Source organism: Saimiri boliviensis, chromosome 9, assembly GCF_048565385.1.
Source record: "Saimiri boliviensis isolate mSaiBol1 chromosome 9, mSaiBol1.pri, whole genome shotgun sequence".
Classification (NCBI taxonomy): domain Eukaryota; kingdom Metazoa; phylum Chordata; class Mammalia; order Primates; family Cebidae; genus Saimiri; species Saimiri boliviensis.
In genome coordinates this window covers 82,852,452-82,878,166 of record NC_133457.1, presented here as the reverse complement: position 1 = coordinate 82,878,166, position 25,715 = coordinate 82,852,452, and the positions used below count along the sequence as shown (strand labels likewise).

At 37.0% G+C, this 25,715-nt stretch overlaps 1 protein-coding gene across 1 annotated transcript in view; it reads left to right on the top strand.

The window, feature by feature from the left end:
* Positions 1-25,715, top strand: part of MACROD2 (mono-ADP ribosylhydrolase 2) — a 2,026,697-nt gene that overhangs the window by 160,320 nt on the left and 1,840,662 nt on the right. The window lies entirely within an intron of this gene.

Sequence of the window (25,715 nt, the reverse complement as noted above, 5' to 3'; positions counted from 1 at the left end):
TGTGGTCTAGGAAAATACTTGATATGATTTCATTTAAAAAAATTTATAATGACCGTCTTTTATTTCTTTTTACTGTTTTGACTTAAAATTTGTTTTATCTAAGTATAGCTACTCCTGCTTTTGCTTCTATCAGCATGGATTTTTTTTTTTTTTTCATTCCTTTACTTTCAGCCTGTATATGTCTTTACAGGAAAGATGAGTTCCTTATAGGCAGCATATAGTTGGGTCATGTTTTCTTTTCTTTCTTTCTTTCTTTCTTTCTTTCTTTCTTTCTTTCTTTCTTTTTTTTTAATTCTTTCAACCTGTGTTTATCTTTTAAGTGGAATATTTAATCCATTTACATTTAAGGTTACTACTGATATGTGAGGGCTTATTCCTGTTGTTTTATTAATTGAAGTAATTGTTATTTATATTCTTTGTTTCTTTCATTCTCTCCTATTGTTTATTTTATGGTTTGATGGTTTTCTGTAGAGGTAACATTTGAGTCTTTTTCTTTATGTTTGCTTCACCAGTGGTTTTTATATTTCCGTGATGGTAGATTTTATTCTTTTGCTTCTAAGTATAGGACTTCTTTAAGCATTTATGGGAGGTTGAGTCTAGAGATTATGAATTTTCTCAGCATTTGCTTATCTGGGAAATACTTTAGTTCCCTTTCATTTATGAAGGACAAATTTTCTGGGTATAGTATACATGGCTGTCAGTTTTTTTTTTTTCTTTAAGCTCTTGTGAATATATCATCCTACACTCTTTTGGCCTGTAAATTTTCTACAGAGAAATCTGCTGTTAGTCTAATGGGAATTCCTTTATAAATGATTAGATACTTTTCTCTTGCTGCTTTTGGAGTTTTCTCTTTGTCTTTGACTTTTGACAGTTTTACTATAATGTGCTGTGAAGGAGTCCCTTTTGAATTATGTCTACTTGGGGAATCTCTGCACCTCCTGAATATGGATGTCTAAATCGCTTGCTAGGGTTGGGAACTTTTTTTTTTTTTTTTTTTTTTTTTGAGACGGAGTTTCGCTCTGTCACCAGGCTGGAGTGCAGTGGCATGATCTCCACTCACTGCAACCTCTGCCCCCCAGGTTCAAGCGATTCTCCTGCCTCAGCCTCCAAAGTAGTTAGAACTACAGGCATGTGCCACCATGCCCAGCTAATTTTGTATTTTAGTAGAGTCGGGGTTTCACCATGTTGGCCATGATGGTCTCGATCCCTTGACCTTGTGATCTGCCCACCTCAGCCTCCTAAAGTGCTGGGATTACAGGCATGAGCTACTGTGCCTGGCCTGAGTCACTGTGCCTGGCCAGGAACTTTTTATCTATTATTTCATTAAATAGGTTTTCTGACTCTCTCATTTTCTCTTTATCTTCTGGAACACCAAAAATGCAAATACTTGGTCACTTTATGGTATCCTCTATGTCACGTAGGGTTTGCTTATTCTTTTTTTTTTTCTTTATTTTTGTCTGACTAGGTTATTTCAATAGACCAGTCTTCAAGTTCTGAGAGTGTTTCTTCAGCTTGATTTAGTCTGTTATTGAAGCTTTTGAATATATTTTGTATTTCACTGATTGAATTCTTCAGTTCTAGAATTTGTTTGATTCTTTTTTTGTGATATCTTTTTGGTAAATTTCTCATTTATATCCTGAATATCTGGTTTATTTGTATTGTTTTTCTGAGATTTTTTTTTTTTTTTTTTTTTTTTTTTTTTTTTTTTTTTTTTTTTTTTTTGTATCTCACCAAGTTTCTTTAGTACAAATATTTTGAATTTTTGGGGGGATTTTGTAAATTTCTCTTTGATTAGTGTTGATTGCTAGAGAATTATTACATTCTTTTGGAGGTGTCATATTTCTTCTTTTTCATGGTTCATGTGTCCTTATGTTGCTCTCTGCATATCAAGTGTAACAGATGCTTCTTTCAGCTTTTTTGAGTTTGCTTCATAGGGGAGGACTTTTTTTTTGAAAGATGTATCATGCTGTTGGTTGGATAGGGCACTTGGCTTTGATTCTGGGTGTTTGCAGTAGTATAGCTTCTGGGTAATTTCTTTGGCTCTAAACAGCATCAGTGCTGTGTGGGATTTCTTTGGTGGCTTAAGGTGTGGTTGTTAGTGGAAGCTGTGGTGAAATTTTGCAAGGGACTGGGATGCCAGTTGGGCCAGTTTTGGGGCCCCAGTGGTGGCAGCAGTGAGCTGAGTGTGCCTGTCCTTGGGCCTTAGGGTGATGTATGCTGGCACTGGCATTAGTGGTCCAGAAAGGCTTATCCTTGGGCCTCCAAGTGGCTTGCTTAGATGCCAGAATGACAGTGGTAGGTAAGTTCTTGGTCCCCTGGGCAGCTTGCAAGGAGTGAGTAATGGCAGTATCAGTGGTGGGACAACTGTCTAGGACAAAAATAGTCTGTGCTGGTGTTGGCAGGGGCTGTGACAGGCTAGGTGGGCCAATCTCCAGGCCCTCAGGCAGTTTGTGTGTGTGGGTGCCAACTGTGGTGGTAGCAGCAGGTTGGGTGGGCCTGACCACAGACTCTGGGGAGTATGCTAACAATGGTGGACTTGTTCACCAGGCCCTTGGATGGCACACTTAGTTACTGGAGGAGGAATCTTCAGGTGGGGTTTGAAGCATCTGTACTACAGCCCTGCTACTGAGTAGGACAAGATGGCTTTCAGTGGGAGCAGCTATAAGCAGGCAGCTGGGGTGCACACACTTTGCTCATGCTTTGGCCTTGCAGTAGCCCATAGTGGCAGTGGCTGTGAGCATTTGAATTTGTCCTTGGGGTGTGTGAAAGTGCATGACCCCCCTGTTGGTGGGGTGAGGTCACCACCAGGGACTCCGGCATTGGCCCTGGCAGAGGCTGCTGTAGGCAGGGAATGTAAATGGTACTCTAGGGATGTGGGGATGCAGGGGTTGATGGGACCCAGGGCAGTTTGCAGTCCGGTGGGGGCTGAGTTCTCAAAATGGTGCTGTGCTATAGCTGCTTAGGACTCAGGATTTGTGGGACTCAGTATGAGCTCTCTCTCTGAAGCAATACTATTGCACAGTCTCCAGGCAGCTCTCTGTGTTGGTCTCAGAGCCTGCAGGGTCAAGTATTTCCTGTGTTTCTTTTGTGACTAGGAGTACAGGAGTTCACAGTGGGAATGTGGACTGCTGGGGGATCTCTTACTTATTGTTTCCCCACATTAGGGAGCCTCTTCAGGCTCCCAGCTGATCTCAGTCAAGCAGGCTGCCTTGCTTCCCTTTCCTTTCTTACTTTAGGTGTTTCTGTCACTTCTCTGTTGAACGCCAGTGTTCTTTCTTAGATGATCTATTTAAAGTGTGATTATCTTCTTGCTATTTGGATTCTTCTTTGTGGAAGAGAAGAGTACCAGATGCATCTAGTCAGCCATCTTGCACTTGCCACCTTCTACTTTCACTGACTTTCAAATTATATATTTTTAGAGAAATAATGAAGATACTTGTACTTTTTTTCCTAACATTAAAATGTGTTTTGATTAAAGTCAATAATGCCCTACATAGCAGGGATGTAGCTTATTTATATTTGTCTTCTTAGTGCCTGCCACACAGTGGCTATTCAGTATTTTCATGAATAAATGAGTAAATACATTGATGGATAAATGAAAATTCCTCAGTTATCAGTGTGGAAATTTTTAATCATTAGGCTATGTTATCCTTACTGTTTGGCCCTTTCAGGAACCTATCTCTACTAGATAAGTCCTCACTGGGACATTAAGCTCTAGATTCTAATCTTTAATGTTATTGTTACCATGATTTTCAGAAAGAAATTAACTTCCTCTCATTTTAATGAAATATTAAATGCTCTTGCATGTTTTAATAGAATTAACACATTATGATTTCTGATTGAAATATTTTTTCATTTTGGCTTGTTACTAAATAATGTATCAGTAGTGAATGATTTGTCATAAATAAATGGTTAAATATGGTTCACACAAATTGTCTCTTGAGGTCTAATATCTTTTGTATAAAGAAATGTTTTTAAAAATAAGTATTTTGTGGTGGTCGTAGGCTTCTGAAGTTATTAGAGAGGGATATATGGATCATAAGAAATATTTTCATGATAATATGGTAGAATAAAATTTTTCTAGATTTTATGGTGATTCTTTACTTTTTTAAAAAACTATTCTGTGTGTGTGTTCATGTGTGTGTGTGTGTGTATGTGTGTGTGTGTGTTATACTTGCATCTGTTTCTTCATCTGTGCCCAAAAAATGGGTTCTCAAAATTTCAGTTAGCTTTCTATTCTTATCTCTCTGTAGACAGTTTCTCCTTTGGAAAATAGCATCTATTTTCAGGGATTCAAATATTACTTCTTTGAAGTTAATTTTAGAATATTTGTCTTTAGTTTTAATACAACTGAGCCCCAATTCTAATATCATCAAATTATGTAATGTACATTTCCACCTGGAGGTCTCCCAGATAGTCCAACTTTAGTATGTCTGAAATAAATCTTTTCATGTAGTTCCCTAGAGTTTTCCCAGATAGTCCAGGTGCAGCATGTCTGAAATCAATTTTTTCATTTTTATCATTCTCCCTAGCTTCAGAAACTTGGATTCACCTTCGATCCCACTTACTTTATCTCCCTGAGTTTTTTCTTTTCTTTTTCTGGGAGTTAGCTTTTATATCATTTCCTTTCTTATTGTTCCTCTCCAAATTTAGCCATTTATCCTATTGTCCCATAATAGATTTCCTTATAGCTTCTTAACTTTTCTTTTCATCTACCCCCACCCCCTGAACAAATACAAACTGGTTACGACTGTTTACTTCAGCATGTTGCTTTTCCCCAAACAACTTTACGTGCCTTACAGCCTCCATAGTTAATATCTAAACTCATTAGCCTGGTTCAAGGTCTAAATTTTGCCTCACTCTGCATTTCTGGTTTTGGTTCCAGTCCTTCAGCTTCTGAATTCTACCTCAACAGGTCAGCACGTGGACTCTTTTAGCATGTCTTGATTTTTTGTTTTTTCCTCATGCCCCTTTATTATCTTAGTTTTCTTTTTATGAATCTAGCGCATTTCAGGAAGCTAGGTTTTTGTTGTTTTGGACCCTTCTCAGAATTCCTGTAGCACTTATATAAGCCATTTATTTAACAGTTAATTATTGACAATGTGACATTTTATATATTTTTGTCCTATATTATTTATTTCAAGTTTTCTTATTTTTCCATGATTACATGTTTCTTCGCAAAGTAACTGTAAAGTCCTAAAATAGCCTTTAAGATCAGAGACTATATGTATACCTCTATATATTATTAAAACTTTTTATATTATTGAGGAAAAACCTCAAAAGACCCGTAATTCTGTAATTATAATTAAGCTTTTATTGAGTGATATCTTTTGTAATATTTTCTATCTTATCTAAAAATATTATTTCAGAAAACATTGAACACATTATTAAGACTCTCCTGTGTGCCAAGAACAAGTCTTAGGAGCTGCCAGCTCTGTTCATCTCATTCCAGTATAGCACTTTACATAGCATAATAATTGGTAATATTAGTTGATAAAGCAAAAAAATTAACTCATCAGTCAAAAGAAATATATAATTAAAATTGAGTGGGCCCTATTTGTACATGTCTTGGTGACGGATTTGTCCTCATAGTCTTCTATAAAAATAATTCTGGGAGCCTCTTTCAGAGAGGCCCCTGACATTAATTTATTAAGATATTAAGATTATACAATAGATGTTTTATAATCTCTAAATATGAAAATAATGTAAACATTTTCCAAAGGAATAAAATGACAAAGAGGAAGTTATTCTTGTCGGAGTAAGTGAGAGTGATGTACAAACTATGAATATTTTAGCATTGAATGGCAGAATCAATGAATGAATTAGAGAGTAAATGAACCAACATAGAGATGTTATCAGTTCAAAGATACCTTCTAAGTTGTTGCAGCATTAGAAGGAGAAATCTAGGCCAGGCTCAGTGGCCAAAACCTGTAATCCCAGCACTTCAGGAGGCTAGGTGGGCAGATGATGAGGTCAGGAGTTTGAGACCACCGTGACTAACATGGTGAAACTCCGTCTCTACTAAAAAAAACAAAAATTAGCCAGGTGTTGTGGTACATGCCTGTAATCCCAGCTACTCAGGAGGCTAAGGCTTGGGAATCGCTTAACAAGAAGGAAAAATGTAGAAAGAGAAAATAATGGATGTCTTTTTAAAAATCAAGACTTTAGTTTATTTAAAAAAATTTTTTTGAGACAGAGTTTCTCTCTTGTTGCCCAGGCTAGAGTGCAATGGCATAATCTCTGCTCACTGCAACCTCTGCCTCCTGGGTTCAAGCGATTCTCCTGCCTCAGCCTCCTGAGTAACTGGGATCACAGGCATGTGCCACCATGCCTGGCTCATTGTTTTAGTATTTTTAGTAGAGACGGGGTTTCTCCATGTTGGTCAGGCTGGTCTTGAACTTCCAACCTCAGGTGATCTGCCGGCCTCTGCCTCCCAAAATGCTGGGATTACAGGCATGAGCCACTGCGTCCACGCCAAGACTTCTTTTAGAGCAGTTTTAAGTTTACTTAAAAACTTCTGCTCAATTTTTGAAGAAAAATTGAGCAGAAAGGCCACAGAGTTTCCATATTTTCTCTTACATACCCCTTCACAAAGTTTTCCATATTATTAACATCTTGCATTACGGTAGTACATTTGTTACATTTGATAAGCCAATATTGATACATTATTACTATTAACTGAAGTCCATAGTTTACACTGGGACTCTTCCTTTGTGTTATACAGTTCTATGGGCTTTGCCAAATGCATAATGTTATTTATCCACTATTACAGTATTATACAGGGTAGTTTCACTGCCCTAAAAAAACTACTTTGCTTCACCTACTCCCTTGATTTTTGTCAGGTGGATTCACAGCTGAATTCTATCATACATTCAAAGAATTGATACCAATCCTATTGACATGATTCTATTAGATAGAGGGAATCCTCCCTAAATCATTCTATGAAGCCAGTGTCTCCCAACATCAAAACCAAGAAAGGACATAACAAAAAAAAAAAAGGAATACTACAGCCCAGTGTCCCTGATGAACATAGATGCAAAAATCCTCAATGAAATGCTAGCTAACCAAGTTTAACAGCATATCAGAAAGATAATCCACCATGATTAAGTGAATTTCATACCAGGGATGCAGGGATGGTTTAACATAAGCAAGTCAACAAATGTGATACACCACATAAAAAGGATTAAAAACAAAAATCCATGATCATCTCAATAGAAACAGAAAAAGCACTTGACAAAATCCAGTATCCCTTTTATGATGAAAACCTCAACAAAATTGACATAGAAGGAACATATCTCAACTTGAATAATACAAGGGGAAAAAAAGCTCTGGTTGTCATTGAGTATTTAAATAATTAACCTTTTTCTCTAATATAAACATAATTATACTTCTTTTTAAAAAATTACTGATGCCTCAGCATTGGCCATATACATAAATAACAGTGTTTTGCTTTATAAGTAGTGTAGGTATTCCCAATTCCTACCTCCCATTCCTTATAACTTTTAAAATATATTTTACATATTCGTAAGCTATAGTCATTGAATACATTGTTCCTTTTATTATTTTGAAAACACTGTTGTCTGTAACATTCATCTCTTCTTTATATAATCCAAGTTTCTAACCTAGCCCATTGTCCTCTTTTAAGGACTTCTGTTAACATTTCTTTCATTTCTTTTTTTTCCCCTGGCACAAAGCCTCACTCTGTCACCCAGGCTGGAGTGCAGTGGCACAGTCTTGAGTCATTGCAACCTCCACGTCCTGCGTTCAAGCAGTTCTACTGCCTTAGCCTCTTCAGTAGCTGGGATTACAGGTGTGTGCCACCATGCTCAGCTAATTTTTGTATTTTTAGTAGAGACAGGTTTTCACTATGTTGGCCAGGCTGCTCTCAAACTCCTGACCTGGTAATCCACCTGCCTCAGCCTCCCAAAGTGCTGGGATTACAGGCATGAGCCATCATGCCTGACCAACCTTTCTTTCAAGATAAATTTTCTTATTGATGAGTTCTAGGAGCTCTTTGAAGGAGTCTTTAGGGTTTTCTAGGTATACACTTATATCATCAGCAGGCAGCGACAGATTGACTAACTCTATAATGATTTAGTTGCCCTTTGCTTCTTTCTCTTGTCTGATTGCTCTGGCTAGGACTTTCAGTGCTATGTTGAATAGAAGTGGTGAGAGTGGGCATCCTCATCTTGTTCCAGTTCTCAGGGGAAATGCTTTCAACTTTTTTCCATTCAGTATAATGTTGGCTGTGGGTTTGTCATAGATAGCTTTTATTATGTTAAAGTATGTCCTTTCTATGCCAATTTTGATGAGGGTTTTGATCATAAAGGGCTACTGGATTTTGTCAAGTGCTTTTCCTGCTTCTGTTGAGATGATCATGGCATTTTTGTTTATAATCCTGTTTATGCAGTGTATCACCTTTATTGACTTGCATATGTTAAACTATCCCTGCACCCCTGGTATGGAACCCACTTAACCATGGTGGATTCTTTCTGATATGCTGTTGAGCTTGCTTAGTTAGTATTTTGTTGAGGACTTTTGCGTCTATGTTTATCAGGGATATTGGGCCATAGTTTTCCTTCTTTTTTGGTATGTCCTTTACTGGTTTTTGTATTGGGGTGATACTGCCTTCATAGAATGATTTAGGGAGGATTCCCTCTTTATCTTGTGGAGTAGTGTCAATAGGATTGGTATCAATTCTTCTTTCAATGTCTGATAGAATTCAGCTGTGAATCCATCCGGTTTGGGCATTTTTGTTTGCAGTTTTTTTTTTTTATTATCGTTTCACTCTCACTGCTTATTATTGGTTTCTTCAGAGTTTCTATTTCATCCTGGTTTAATCTAGGAGTGTTGTATATTTCAAGGAATTTGTCCATCTCCTCTAGATTTTTCTAGTTTATGCACAAAAAGGTGTTCATAGCAGCCTTGAATGACATTTTTTGTCTTTCTGTGGTATTGCTTATAATATTTCTCATTTTGTTTCTAATTGAGCTTATTTGGATCTTCTTTTTTAAATTTCTCTTTTTAAAATTGTACTTTAGGTTCTGGGGTACAGGAGCAGATCATGCAGTATTGTTGCATAGGTACATACGTGGCAAGGTGGTTTGCTGCCTCCATCCCCCTGTCACCTATATCTGGCATTTCTCCCCGTGTTATTCCTCCCCAACCTCCCTATCTCCCCCACTGTCCCTCCCTTAGCTCCCTGCAACAGACTCCAGTGTGTGATGCTCCCCTCCCTGTGCTCATGGGTTCTCATAGTTCAACATCTGCCTATGAGTGAGATGCAGTATCTGGTTTTCTGTTCTTGTGTCAGTTTGCTGAGGATGATGATTTCCAGATCAATTCATGTCCCTATAAAGAACATGAACTCATTCTTTTTTATGGCCATGTAGTATTACATGTGCCACATTTTCTTTGTCTAGCCTATCACTGATGGGCATTTGGTGTGGTTCCAGGTCTTTGCTACTGTAAACAGTGCTCCAATGAACATACATGTACATGTGTCTTTATAATAGAGCAATTTATAATCCTTTGAATATATATGCAGTAATGGGATTGCTGGGTCAAATGGAATTTCTATTTCTAGATCCCTGAGGAAGCACCACACTGTCTTTCACAATGGTTGAACTAATTTACACTCCCACCAACAGTGTGAAAGTGTTCCTATTTCTCCATACCCTCTCCAGCATCTGTTTTCTCCTGACTTTTTAATGATTGCCATTGTAAGTGGTGTGAGATGGTATCTCAGTGTGGTTTTGATTTGCATTTCTCTGATGACCAGTGATGATGAACATTTTTTCATATGTTTCTTGGCCTCATAAATGTCTTCTTTTGAAAAGTGTCCATTCATATCATTCACCCACTTTTGAACGCGTGTTTTTTTTTCTTGTAAATCTGTTTTAGTTCTTTGTAGATTCTGGATATGAGGCCTTTGTCAGATGGGTAATTTGCAAATATTTTTTCCCATTCTGTTGGTTGCCAGTTGACTCTAATGATTATTTTGCTGTGCAGAAACTCTTCAGTTTAATTAGGTCCCATTTGTCTATTTTAGCTTTTGTTGCCAATGCTGTTGGTGTTTTAGTCATGAAGTCCTTGCCTATACCTATGTCCTCAATCATTTTGCCTAGGTTTTCTTCTAGGATTTTTATGGTGGTAGGTTTTATGTTTAAATCTTTAATCCATCTGGTGTTAATTTTAGTGCAGAGTGTAAGGAAGGGGTCCAGTTTCAGCTTTCTGCACATGGCTAGCCAGTTTTCCCTACACCATTTATTAAACAGGGAATCCTTTCCCCATTGCTTGTTTTTGTCAGGTTTGTCAAAGATCAGATGGTTGTAGATGTGTGACTTTTCTTCCGAGGCCTCTGTTCTGTTCCACTGGTCTATATCTCTGTTTTGGTATCAGTACCATTCTGTTTTGATTACCGTAGCCTTGTAGTATAGTTTGAAGTCAAGTAGCATGATGCCTCCAGCTTTGTTCTTTTTGCTTAAAATTGCCTTGGCTATGTGAGCTCTCTTTTGGTTCCATATGAAGTTTAAAGCGTTTTCTTCCAGTTTTGTGAAGAAGGTCAATGGTAGCTTGATGGAGATGGCATTGAATCTATAAATTACTTTGGGCAGTATGGCCATTTTCACAATATTGATTCTTCCTAACCATGATCATGGAATGTTTTTCCATCTGTTTGTGTACTCTCTCATTTCCTTGAGCAGTGGTTAGTTCTCCTTGAAGAGGTCCTTCATATCCTTTGTTAGTTGTATTCCTAGGTGTTTTATTCCCTTTGTAGCAACTGTGAATGGGAGTTTGGTCACATTTTGGCTCTCTGTTTGTCCATTATTGGTGTATAGGAATGCTTGTGATTTCTACAGATTGATTTTGTATCCTGAGACTTTGCTGAAGTTGCTTATCATCTTAAGGAAATTTTGGGCTGAGACGATGGGGTCTTCTAAATATACAATCATGTCGTCTGCAAATAGAGACAATTTGACTTCCTCTTTTCCTAATTGAATACTCTTTATTTCTTTTCTTGCCTGATTGCTCTGGCTGGAACTTCCAATACTATATTGAATAGGAATGGTGAGAGAGGGCATCCTTGTCTAGTTCCAGTTTTCAAAGGGAAAGCTTCTTCCAGTTTTTGCCCATTCAGTATGATATTGGCTGTGGGTTTGTCATAAATAGCTTTTATTCTTTTGAGATACGTTCCATCAATACTTAGTTTATTAAGAGTTTTTAGCATAAATGGCTGTTGAATTTTGTTGAAGGCTTTTTCTGCATCTATTGAGATGATCATGTGGTTTTTGTCTTTGGTTCTGTTTATGTGATGGATTACATTCATAGATTTGCATATGTTGAAGCAGCCTTCCATCCCTGGGATGAAGCCTACTTGATCGTAATGGATAAAGTTTTGATGTGCTGTTGCAATCAGTTTGCCAGTATTTTATTGAAGATTTTTGCATTGATGTTCATCATGGATATTAGCCTGAAGTTTTCTTTTTACATTGAGTCTCTACTTGGTTTTGGTATCAAGATGATGTTGGTCTCATAAATGAGTTAGGGAAGATTCCCACTTTTTGTATTGTTTGGAAGAGTTTCAGAAGGAATGGTACCAGCTCCTCTTTGTATGTCTGGTAGAATTCAGCTGTGAACCCATCTGGACCTGGACTTTTTTTGGTTGGTAGGCTATTAATTGCTCTTCCAACTCCAGGTCTTGTTATTGGTCTATTCAGGGATTCAAGTTCTTCCTGGTTTAGTCTTGGGAGAGTGTAGGTGTCCAGGAATTTATCCATTTCTTCTGGATTTGCTGGTTTTTGTGCATAGAGTTGTTTGTAGTACTCTCTGATGTTGGTTTGTGTTTCTGTGGCTTTGGTGATGATATCTCCTTTATCATTTTTTATTTCATCTATTCAATTCTTCTCTCTTTTCCTTTTTATTAGTCTGGCTAGTAGATTGTCTATTTTGTTGATTTTTTTCAAAAAAACAGCTCTTGGTTTTATTGATTTTTTTGAAGGGTTTTTTGTGTCTCTGTCTCCTTCAGTTCTGCTCTGATCTTAGTTTTTTCATGTCTTCTGCTAGATTTTGAGTGTTTTTGATCTTGCTCCTTTAGCTCTTTCAATTTTGACAACTGAGTGTCAATTTTAGATCTTTCCTTCCTTCTCATGTGGGCATTTATTGCTATAAATTTCCCTCTAGACACTGCTTTTGATGTGTCCCAGAGATTCTAGTACATTGTGTCTTTGTTCTCATTGGTTTTGAAGAGCATCTTTATTTCTGCCTTCATTTCACTGTTTATGCAGTCGACATTCAGGAGCAGTTGTTCAGTTTCCATATAGTTGTGTGATTTTGAGTGATTTTCTTAATCCTCTAATTTTATTGCACTGTGTTCTGTTAGACTATTCATTATAATTTCCTTTCTTAATTAAGTGGTCAATTTTAGAGTAAGTGCGGTGTGGTGCTGAGAAGAATGTATATTCTGTGGATTTGGGGTGGAGAGTTCTCCAGATGTCCATTAGGTCCACTTGTTCCAGATCTGTGTTCAAGTCCTGGATATCCTTGTTGATTTTCTGTCTCATTGATCTGTCTAATATTGACAGTGGAATGTTAAAGTCTCCCACTATTATTGTGTGGGAGTCTAAGTCTCTTTGTACATCATTAAGAACTTGCTTTATGTATCTGGGTGCTCCTGTATTGGGTGCATATATATTTAAGATAATTAGCTCTTCTTGTTGGATTGATCCTTTTACCATTATGTAATTCTCTTTTTTGTCTCTTTTGTTGTTTGTTGGTTTGAAGTCCATTTTATCAGAGACTAGGATTGCAACCCCTTCTTTTTTTTTTTTTCTCTCCATTTGCTTAGTAAATCTTCTTCTATTCCTTTATTTTCAGTTTTTGTGTTTCTTTGCACATGATATGGGTCTCCTGAATACAGCACACCAATGGGTCTTGACTTTTTATCCAGTTTGCCAGTCTGTGTCTTTGATTGGGGCATTTAGGTTGTTTGCATTTAATGTTAATATTGTTTTATGTGAATTTGATCCTGCCATTTTGTTACTGGCTGGTTTTTTTTGCCTGTTAGTTGATACGGCTTCTTCATTGCATCATTGGTCTTTGCCATTTGGTATGTTTTTGTAGTGGCTGGTACTGGTTGTTCCTTTCCATGGTTAGTACTTCCTTTAGAAACTCTTGTTAGGCAGGTCTTGTGGTGACAAAGTCTCTCAATAGTTGCTTGTCCATAAAGGATTTTACTTTTCCTTCACTTATGAAGCTTAATTTGGCTGGATATGAGATTCTGGGTTGAAAGTTCTTTTCTTTAAGGATGTTGAATATTGGCCCCCACTCTCTTCTGGCTTTTAGGGTTTCTGCCGAGAGATCCACTATGAGTCTGATGGGCTTCCCTTTGTGGTGACCTGATTTTTCTCTCTGGCTGCCCTTAGCGGTTTTTCCTTCATTTCAACCCCGGTGAATCTGATGATTATGTGCCATGGGGTTGCTCTTCTTGAGGAATATCTTTGTGGTGTTTTCTGTATTTCCTGGATTTGAATGTTGGCCTTCCTTGCTAGCTTGGGCAAGTTCTCCTGGATAATATCTTGGAGAGTGTTTTCCAGCTTGGATTCATTCACACCATCACATTCAGGTACATCAATCAAGCATAGATTAGTTCTTTTCACATAATTCCGTATTTCTTGGAGGCTTTGTGCATTTCTTTTTACTTGTTTTTCTCTAGTCTTGCCTTCTCATTTTATTTTATTGAGTTGATCTTTAATCTTTGATATCATTTCTTCTGTTTGATCAATTTGGCTATTGAAACTTGTCTATGCTTTGCAAATTTCTCATGCTCTGTTTTTCAGCTCCATCAAGTAGTTTATGTTTTTCTCTAAGCTGATTATTGTAGTTAGCATTTTGCCTAATCTTTTTTCAAGGTTTTTAGTTTCTTTGCATTTGGTTAGAACATGTTCCTTTAGCTCAGAGAAGTTTATTATTACCCACCTTCTGAAGCCTGCTTCTGTCAATTTGTCAGACAAATTCTACATCCTGTTTTGTTTCCTTGCTGATGAGGAGTTGTGATCCCTTGGAGGAGAAGAGGCATTCTGGTCTTTGGTGGTTTCATATTTTTTGTGCTGGTTTCTTCCCATCTTCATGGATTTATCTAGTTTTGATCTCAGGGAGCCATTTGATGATGCATTCTGTCCCTTGTCTGCCTGTAGAGGCACTGCTGGGCTGCCACGGACTCAATCTAGCTGCTGTGTAGGCTTCCTGTGTCTTTTGTTTACACAGGGAGATTAGGCCCACCTCTGTAATGGCATATGCCCTTCTCCCTGCTGAGCTCAATCCTTCCAAGTCTAGCTTGAACTGATGTGTTGGCTGGGAAACCCTCAAGCAAGAGGGCTTCAGCCTGCTGGGCTTTGTGGGGCGAGGGACCTGCCTAGCCTGTCACCTGTCTCCCTCATTTTAGCACCCCCTCTCTCCAGGGGGCCATTAGCTCTATCCCACAGGCTCTCCTGGCCAGCCAATGCATCTGTGTAGATCTGTGTTGAGAATCCAAGGCACCAGCTGGGGCTCCTATTCAACTCTGTGCAGGTAACTTGGGCACTTTCCAGCCCAGTGAAGATCTCCTTGTCTGTGGGTTGCAGAGGCTTTAGGAGAAGCGCAGTATCTGGACCAGTGTGCCAGATGGGGGAAGCCCCTGATCCTCTGGTCAGATGCTGTTCCCTGGTGGTGCAGCGCCCTTGCCCCCACTCAGTTTGCCCTCTTTGGGGTGTGCCCACTGTCCAACCAGTCCCATTGAAATGAACCTGGTACCTCATTTGAAGATGCAGAGATCATTTGCTTTCTGCATTCTCTCACCGAGAGCCGTACACCAGACCTGTTTCTATTCGGCCATCTTGGAGGAAGTTTTTTCTTTTCTTGGCTAATCTCGATAATGGTATTAATTTTGTTAATTAATTTTCAAAGAACCAGCTTTTTGTTTTATTTATCTTTTGTATTATTATTTTTGTTTCAATTACATTTACTTCTACTCTGGTATTTGTTTTTTTTCTTCTTCTGAATTTTGATTTGGCTTGTTCTTGTTTCTCTAGTTCTTTGAGGTGTGACCTTAGATTGTCTATTTGTACTCTTTCAGACTTTTTGATATAGGCATTTAACCTATGAACTTTCCTTTTAGTGCCATTTTTGCTGTATCCCATAGGTTGTGATAAGTTGTGTCACTATCATTCATTTCAAATGATTTTAAAAGTTTCATCTGAATTTTATTGCTTGTTGGCCCAACAATCATTCAGGAGCAGGTTATTTAACTTCCATGCATTTACATGGTTTTGAGGGTTCTTTTTGGAGTTGCTTTCCAACTTTATTCCACTCTGGTCTCAGAGAGTACTTGATATAATTTCCATTTTCTTTACTGAGACTTGTTTTGTGACCTATCATAGGTCTATCTTGGAGAATGTTCCATGTGCTGATGAATAGAATGTATATGCTTTAGTTGGTAGATAGAATATTCAATAAATATCTGTTAAGTCCATTTGTTCTAAATTATAGTTTAAATCCCTTGTTTCTTTGTTGACTTTCTGTCTTGACGACCTGCCTGGTGCTGTCAGTAGAGTATTAAAGTCTCAAATATTATTGTATTGCTGTCTATTTCATTTCTTAGGTCTAATAGTAATTGTTTTGTAAATTTAGGAGCTGTGGTGTTAGCTGTATGTATATTTAGGATGCAATATTTTCCTCTTGGTATTTTTCTATTGGACAACTTCTTTTATCATTATATACTATCCATCTTCGTCTTTTTTAACTGCTGTTGCTTTGAAGTATGCTTTGTCTGTTATAAGAATAGGTACTCCTGCTAACTTTTGGTGTCCATTTGCATGGAATATCTGTTTCCACCCTTTTACCTTAAGTTTTTGTGAGTTCTTATGTGTTAGATGAGTCTTTTAAAGACAGCAGATGGTTGGTTGGTGAGTTCTTATCCATTCTGCCATTCTCTATCTTTTAAATGGATTATTTAGGTCACTTTCATTCAACATTAATATTGAGAGATGAGGTACTATTCTAATATGCTATTTGTTGCATGAATACCTTGTTGTTGTTGTTTTCATTGTGTTTTTGATTTGTAGGACCTTTGAGATTTATGCTGTTAGGGGGTTCTATTTTGGTGTATTTTGAGGATTTGTTTCAAGATTTGGAGCTCCTTTTAGCAGTTCTTGTAGTGCTGGCTTGGTAGTGTTGAATTCTCTCAGTATTTGTTTATCTGAAAAAGGCTATCTTTACTTCATTTATGAAGCTTAATTTCACTGGATACAAAATTCTTGGCTGATACTTACTTTGTTTAAGGAGGCTAAAGATAGGTCCCTAGTCACTTCTATCTCATAGGGTTTCTGGTGGGAAATCTGCTGTTAATCTGGTAGCTTTTCTTTTATAGCTTCCCCACTGCTTTTGCCTTACAGCTCTTAAGATCCTTTCCTTTGTCTTGACTTTAGGTAACCTGATGACTAGGTGATGATCTTTTTGTGATCACTTGTCCAGGTTTTCTTTGAGCTTCTTATATTTCAATGTCTAGATCTCTAGCAAGTCCAGGGAAGTTTTCCTCGATTATTCCCTGAAATATGTTTTTCAAACTTAAATTCCTCTTCTTGCTCAGGGTGACCAATTATTCTTAGGTTTGTTCATTTCACATAATCCCAAACTTCTTGGAGTCTTTGCTCATTTTTCTTTCCTTGTGTCTTTGTTGGATCGAGTTAATTTTAAAAGCCTTGTCTTTGATCTCTGAAGTTCTTTCTTCTACTTTTTTGCTGCTATTGCTGAGACTTTGAGTGTATTTTGCATTTCTCTAAGTGTGTCCTTTGTTTCCAGAAGTTGCGATTATTTTTTATTTATGCTGTCTATTGCACTAAAGATTTTTGCCTTCAGATCTTGTATTATTTTCAAAATTTCATTTAGTTGGATTTCACCATTCTCTGGTGCCTCCCTGATTCACTTAATATACTTGACCTTCTGAATTCTTTTTCTGGCAATTCAGAGATTTTTGTCTCGATTTGGATCTATTACTGGTTAGCTAATATGATCTTTTGGGGGTGATAAAGAACCTTGTTTTGTCATATTGCCAGAACTGTTTTTCTGGTTCCTTCTTGTTTGTGTAGACTATACTAGAAGGAAGATCTGGGGCACAGGTGCTGCTGTTCAGATTCTTTTGTCCCACAGGGTGCTCCCTTGATGTGTTGCTTTCCTTCTTTCCCTAAGGATGCAGGTTCCTGAGAGCCAAACTGCAGTGATTGATATTTCTCTTCTGAATCTAGCCACCCAACACAGCTACCAGGCTCTGGGCTGATACTGGGGAGTGTCTGCATAGAGTCCTGTGATGTGTGAAGCATTTTCAGGTTTCTTAGCCATGGATACCAGCACCTGCTCTGGTTGAGGTTCCAAGGGATTAATATGGACTCTGTGAGAGTCCTTGGTTGTACTGTTGTGAAGTGTGCTGGTTTTGTGTTGGTTTGCTTCCAGTCAGTAAATGGTGCTTTCAAGAGTGTATCAGCTGTGGTTATATTGGGAGGATACAAGCTTGCCCTAGGGTTGCCCTTGGATAAGTATTCAGGTTTCTCAGGTGGGCAGGGCCATAGAATTACCAAGGGATTATGTCCTTTGTCTTTGGCTACCAGGGCTGGTAGAGAAAGATCTCAGATTGGTGGATGATTAGGCACGTCTGAGCTTAGACTATTCTTGGGCGGGGCTTGCTGTGGCTGCTGTGGGGGATGGGGATTTGGTTCTTAGGCCAATGGAGTTATGTTCCTGGGAGGATTATGGCTGCTTCTGCTGCAACATGCATGTTGCCCGGGAAGTCAGGGAAAGCTAGCAGTTACAGGCCTCACCCAGCTCCCACACATAAAAAAGGCTAGTCTCACTCCCACCCTGCCCCTCCAACAGCACTGAGTTAATTTCCAGGTAGCGGATGAGCAGGGCTGAGAACTTGCCCCAGGCCTCCCATCTGTGAAAGCAAGAAGGGCTTTCAGGTTTCCTGCCTCCCTACCTGCCACGGCTTCTGTGCTGTGTCTGCACACCTGATTTGCCCCCTTCCCAGATTCTGTCCAGGAAAGTTGGTGGTTGGTTGAAATTGTTAGAGTTTAGCTGAAAGTTTCCTTCTTCCTGTGGTCTTTTCCCAGTTCCTTTGGCAGCCCTTCCCATGGAGCCCTGTGAGACAAAGTCAGAAATGGCTTCCCTGGGGACCAAGAGTGCCCACAGGGCTCTTTCTGCTTCTTCTTTTACCCTCATATTTCACTCAGCTTTCTAAATTTATCTCAGCTCTAGGTAAGGTGAAATCCTTCTCCCATGACCTAGAACTTCAAGTTCCTCAGTGAGGGTGTATGTTCCAGGGGCAGCTGATTCCCCTTTCACACTTGCACACTCTGGGCACCAACAGTTTTTCAGCTGTCTCTTGGGGCCTGCAACAGCAATCTGCTTCTTTCAAAGGGTCTGTGGATTGTCTCAGTTTTCCTAGTATGTTCCTGCAGTAGTTATTGGAGGAAAAGTTCATGATGTGAATCTCCACATGCTGCTCTGTCCATACAACTGGGAGGTACAAGGTAGGCCTGCCTCCTATCTGCCATGTTTTCTATATCTTAGGCTAAATTTTCTTCTACTGTTCTTGTTTATGTTTTCACTGTTGTCTTTGGATTTCCCTAAAGATTCCTTCTTAAATAGGACCTATGATTTGCAGTTCTTTCAGCTGTAATCCACTGTTATTATTCAGGAGCCTAATTAATGTGCTAAAAAAGTGTGGAGGGAGGGAAAGTGTTCTGTGATCCTGTGATTAGGTTTTATTTTGTATATGAGTCTGTTTTTCTGGTCTGTGACCTTCGCAAGTATCTCTACTCCATTGCCCCTCATATAAGACAGAAAGTCTAGAAGTGTCTGAAGTTGGGCATTTCCCTTTACCAGTGTCAAAGGCACAGGGTGCTAGAGTTGGATATTTTCCTGCCCCCAGGTGCGTTAGCTCTCATAAATCACAGATGAGTTAATCTCTGGCAAAGTAGTTTCTTTTAAATTTTATTTTTATTATTAAAATCTGTGGGGAAGCCTATCATAACTTATTCAAATTGCTCTAAAATCAGAGAAAGCAGATATTGGGTGACAGCTTCAAAAACTGTCTTCTGAATTATGAATTTAAACTTAATTACACAAACTTTGAGACATTTGTTAGTTACCTTTCAGAGTTTCAGCATTGGTGTATGAGATTGCCAATCTAATGTCTTATAAGCAAATGAGGTTTAATCTTGTTGTCCTAATTTTTCATGTATTATTAATATTAAGCTCCAAACAAATATAAATATAGTTCAGGATTAATAGAAAATCCAGCGATATGTCTCCTGTAAATATTACTAACAGTTGTTAACCGTATTTGTAAGTTTAGGTTGATCATGGATTTCCCAATGCCATTACCTAAAATGTGGAATCCAGAATGAATCTAACTTGAACCTGTTTTTCTTCCTGGTTTATTAGAGATGTTTATCTGAGAGATTACTGTGAATCATAGGATTGTGAGATTGCCTGTGGTGACAGAAGGCATTTTACAAAATGTAGAGCTTCTGCAAGTCTCCAAAATAATTAAAATTCATAAAACACATGCAACAGATGGCAAAAGGGTTTGAACTAAATGTGTGTGACTTTTTACTACTCAGTTTTACATAATAATGTGTTTGTGCAGTTAAGGTGGTGACCTTTTATGATAACTTCTACAGATACATAAAGTGAAATATGCTCTCTGGAGTTGCTAAAATGTGACAATTTTAGAATAGGTATTAAAGTACTTGTCTAATGATTTCTCTATAATTTCACTATTGTAATATCAAATTACAAACTCCTGTCATCTGGAGTTTCTTTTCTTTGATATTTAACCTTTTCCTCCACCAAAATGGCTTGAGAGAATTTACTGGCAGTAGTGCTGTTTTCTATAGCATTCAGTTTTTCCTCTTAAACCTTAAAAGTCATGTGTATTTGAAACTTTTAATTACGTTTTAAGTATCCCTTTGAATATAAGAAGAAATGTTATCCTCTTTATTTTTTATCTTGTTTTTGAGTAGCTTAAATCAGTTCTTATCCATTACATATCCCCTTTACCTCAAAATAATGCAGCCATAATTCTTGATTATCTGTGGGAAATGGTAGATTTGTGATAATTCATCTGTTCTGATGATATATCGCTGTGTGAGAAACCACTCCCAAATTTAAGAGCTTAAATCAATAACTGTTCCAGTTGAAACAAAGATCCTTAAGAATAAATTGAGAGGCATGCAGAATCTATACTAGGAAAAAGTTTAAACGCTCCAGAAAACATTCAACATTCAACATTATTAAGACGTTAGTTCTCTTTACATTAATGTACAAACGTAATGCAATACTAACAAATGTCCCAAGAAACTATTTTATGAATTACATCCTGTATTTGTTGATCCTGTATTTGTATTGTTACAAACGTGTAACAACAGCCAGGAAAAGGCCAAAAAAGAGAAAATAAAAGTAATTAGCTAGCCCTATCAGACATTAAAACCTAGTAAAATAGGAGATATCTTCTATTATTAAAACATCATTACACTCATGCTCGCATAGACCAATAGACCAATGAAATAGGATAGAATGTACAGAAATAAATTCAACTACATCTGGAAATTTAATATATGATAAATACAGCATTTCAAATGACTGGACTGAAGAGAGACTTTTAAATAAATGGTTCTAGAAGTAGAACACCATTCAGAAAAAGATATTTTATACCATATCTTATACCCAAAAATAATGCATTAGAGATCTAAATGTGAAAAATAAAATCATACAAGTACTAAAAGAAAATATAAGTGTATTTTTCTTTAAATTTTATATAGGGAAAGGCTTTTTAACTCAGACTGAAAATCACAGGCAATAAAAGAGAAGATTGATAAATTTAACACTAGAACATTTTTTAAAATTTTATGCTCAAACTATTATAAATGAAGTCAAAAGACAACTGACAAAGTGCAAGGAAATATTCACAACATCTAGGAAAAAGGCTGATATTCCTAATACATGAAGAACCCTTAAAAACGAAAAGGCATGGCTGGGTGCTTTGGCTCATGCCTGTAATCCTAGCACTTTGGGAGGCCAAGGTGGGCAGATCACAAGATCTAGAGATTGAGACCGTCCTGGTCAACATGGCGAAACCCCGTCTCTACTAATGATACAAAATTTAGCTGAGTGTGGTGGTGCGCACCTGTCATCCCAGCTACTCGGGAGGCTGAGGCAGGATAAGCACTTGAACCTAAGAGGTGGAGGTTGCAGTGAGCCAAGATCATGCCATTGCACTCCAGCCTGGTGACAGAACAAGACTCCGTATCAAAAAAAAAAAAAAAAAAAAAAAAAAAAAAGAGACAAAAGATCGAAAAGCCTAAAGAAATGTTCTCACCACAAAGAAATGATAAATGCATGAGGTGATGGATAAAGTAGCTGTCCTGATTGGATCATTACACAACGTTAATATGTATTGAAATATCAAATTATATCCCATAATCATATACAATGACAATGTGTCAATTAAAAAATGGTAATTTTTAAAAATGAGGAATATATCTATAAATTTATTTGAAGTAATTTCTAGTGTATTCAGTTCTGAAATAATAGCATAGTGCAAAAATAGCAAAAGAGTATCTCCAGGACACTTCTTTCATATGAGAAAGAAGGAGATATAAGAAAGTACATTCGTGTTCTGCTCATTTGTGAGGAAAAAATATACAGGAGTAATAGGTAAGCCTAAAGAAATTAGTTATGTACAGGGATTAAGTAGAAATGGGTTGGAATAAAGGAGAATAATAACAGAATAGTATGGATGAGGAAGGCATACCTTTTTTGTATAGCTCTGACTCTTAGAATCATAGTATCATAGTAATATTTTACACAGGAAACAAAATAAGTAATTGAAATCAACCAAGTTGCCTTTTTTTTTTTTTTTTTTTTTTGATTGTAGTCAGATAATACCTGAGGAGTCATCTAGAGGTTTTACTTGGATGTAGAGAAAGTTTGGCCTCTCTTCCTCTTCATGTAGTCTCATGGCCTTTTCAGTATCTTCTCCCTTTATCTCTCCAGCAAGATATCCTGTACTTCTCACATGGTTTCAAACTCCAAGAATGTAAGTACAAAAGCTACCAAGTATTCTCAATGTCTAGGCTCAGAAATCCCAGACCATCTCTTCCTCTATATTCTATTGTCAAAGCAGTTATAGGCTAGCAAAAAAAACCAAACATGTGGAGGATGACTTTCACCTCTTGGTGAGAGAGTGGTTTGTGCATAAAGGAGAGAAGAAATTGATAGTGTCTGTCTTTGGAGTTCAGAGATCATTGACTGATATCAGACTGTGGCTCATGATGTAGCCTGACTATAGAAGAGGGAAGAGCCCAATGACTCACAAAGGAGCACAGACTGTTGTGGAATATCATATTTACTTTTTTGAAAATAACTGAGCAGTCATTAGATTATTAACTGTGAAATAATCTTTCTTATTGTAAAGAGATATGTTACTATTTCTGAAATTTTCTTTCTAACTGAAAGTAGATAGCTAGCTAGTATTGCAACCATATAGTATAACATAATGTCTTTTTACATGATAGCTCATCATAATGTTGACTATTCTTGTGCCCTTGCTAAATTTTCTATTTTTAATCTTTGTAGTTTTCAACTATTCTTCATTTTTCATTGTTAGTAGATAAATGTACTACCCTGTTTATCTACTCTGGCCATTCTCCAATTTGCCATTGATTGATTCACTCATTTATTTATTTAACAAACAAATATTTGTTTGAATACATTAGAAATACAAAGATGAATAAGAAATCATTTTTGCATCAAGATGAGTCTGTCAATGGGAAAGACTAATTAAAACAAAATAGACATATGACCCAAATATGTTAGAAATAGGCTTGTTTGGGGGAGGTTTTACTAAATATATGGTATTTGTGCCAGAATTTGAAGGATCTATTGTTCTTCAAGTGGTAGAAGTACCATAGAACATTTTGAAATTACTAAATAGCCCAGGCCTTGGCTCAAAGGTCTGAGAGTATGTCTGACAAGATGGGATGCTCAGACTAGAATAGTGTGTCTAGAATATTAGCGTAAAATTAGAAATTTGTTTGCATTTAAAAAATTATAGTAAATATAAATAAGATAATTTTCCATTTTAGCCACTTTACAGTGTATAATTCAGTGACATTAACTTCATTTACATTGTTGTATAACCATCACCACTTTCCATCTCCAGAACTTACTCACCATCCCAAAGTGAAATGGTGTACCCATTAAACAATAACTTTCTGTTACCCCTTTCTCAACCTCTGACAACCACTATTCTGCTTTCTCTCTATGAATCAAATTAGAAATTTAAAACTCCTGTTCTCTAGACTGTCATTGGGTGTTACACAGTAGGTAAAATGCAGTCTTAGTGAGGGAGTAAAAAAGGATGGAGAATTTGTTGCTTATTATAACTGAATTTGCACTGCTTGAATGAAAACATATGACCCCCATATTAATGCAGAGAGCATGTTTTAGAAGATAAACTTGTGGTTCATTGTGTAAATATTTTTTGATATTCCAGGTTTACTCTTGCTTGACATTCTATGTTGTGTGCATTGAGATATTACTCCCAATCCGGCCACTTGGTTAAACTAGCTTAGTGTATTATTCAGCGATATGACAAAGAGTATAATTGCTGAGATTTTCATCTGCTTTTATTCTTTTGTTGCAGTTTTCTTTTTAAAAAAATTATACACATACAGGTTATTAAAATTGCTTGAGGTATTGTTTAGGCATTTAGATTATCTTTCTTTTCAGACTAAGAATAATTATGAAGCAATGAAACTACCAGAGAAAAATGAAATTTGAAGTAATTAATATTTCATTATTTTCCTTTATCTTATTTTTCTGTTTATGTTGGTTTGAAATCATATTGATTTATATATGAGTGTAGTGATCAGTACGTGTAGCGATCAGTAGTAGAATAAAAGTGCCACTTTTTAAAATTCCTACAGTATCTTAAAAGAATGTTAATAGTAAATCGCTCAAATATTAGAGATTGTACAAAGAAATTGCAATATAAATAAAGTGTCTTGTGTTTCATATTTTAAAGTTATTTTTTATAAATATGTATTATAAAATAGACTAGTAATGTATGGATATATGTGTTAATCATATTATGACTTGTAAGAAACATATATTCACTATCTGAAAATGTATACAGAAAGATTATCTTTCTATTTACTTTCTGTAATTTCAGTTAATTAGTTTTGTTAGTAAAGTTGTTATTCTCGCTTTACTGTTTTTTTTTTTTTTTTGTTTGTTTGTTTTTTTTGTTTTTTTTTTTTTTTTGAGACAGAGTCTCTCTCTCTGTTACTCAGGCTGGAATGCAGTGACGGTGATCTCTGCTCACTGCAGCCCTTGCAGCCCTGACATCCTGGGCTCAAGTGATCCTCCAACCTTAGCCACCCAAATAGCAGAGACTACAGGTGCATGCCACCACACCTGGCTAAATTTTTTATTTTTTGTTCAGATGGGATCTCACTATATTGCCCAGGCTGATCTCAAACTCCTGAACTCAAGCAATCCTTCTGCCTTGGTCTCCCAAGATACCGGATTGTAGGTGTGAGCCACTGTGCCTGGCCCTCTGTCATTTCTTGGCTATATTATTATCACAATGGAGTGAAGAAAATGGTGGGGAACTATCATTTTGTTAAGCACTGACTATTTTACTTGCTTCAGATTAAAAAAAAATCAAGATATAATTTACATACCAGAAAACATCTCTTAAAAGTGTGTATTTTGCTGGTTTTTAGTGTATTCATAAATTTGTGCAGCCATCACCAGTATCTAATTCCAGATCTTCTTTTTCTCCCAGAAGGAAATCCTCCACCCCTTAACTGTCATGTACCATTTCCCCTCCTGCAGCTCGTAGCAATCACTAATTTACTTTCCATCTCTATGAATTGGCCTATTTGGACATTTCATATAAATATAATAGAAATAGATAATCTGTGACCTTTTGTGTCTGACTTCTTTTACTTAACATATTGCTTGGAAGAGTCATCCACATTGTAGCATGCATCAGTACCTCATTCTTTTTGATAGCCAAATAGCATTCTATTATATGGCTATACCAAAATTTGTTTATACATTAGTCAGTTGATAGAAATTTGAGTTGTTTCTACTTTTTGGCTGTTCTGAATAATTCTTCTATGAGCATTTGTTTGTAAGATTTTTGTGTGGATATCTTTTCAGTTCTCTTGATGAGATACCCATGAGTGGAACTGCTGTCATATGCTAACTCTATGTTTAACCTTTTGAAGAACTACCAAACTTTTTCCCACAGAGGCTATACCATCTTGCATTTCTACCAGCCACATATGAGGGTTCCAGTTTCTTTTCATCCCTGCTAACACTTATAATTTTCAATTAAAGGAAAAACTTATAGCCATCCTAGTGAAGTAATATTACACTGTGTATTTCATTTTTATTTTCCAAATGACTAAGGATGATAAGCATCTTTTCATGTGCGTTACTGATCAATTGTGTATTTTTGGAGACATGTCTGTTCAAACTCTTTACCCATGCCTTGTTGGTTTATTTAGTCTTTTTTTTTTTTTAAATAATTGAGTTGTTAGGTTTTTTTGTTTGTTTGTTTGTTTTGAGACAAAGTCTCACTCTGTTGCCAGGCTGGACTGCAATGG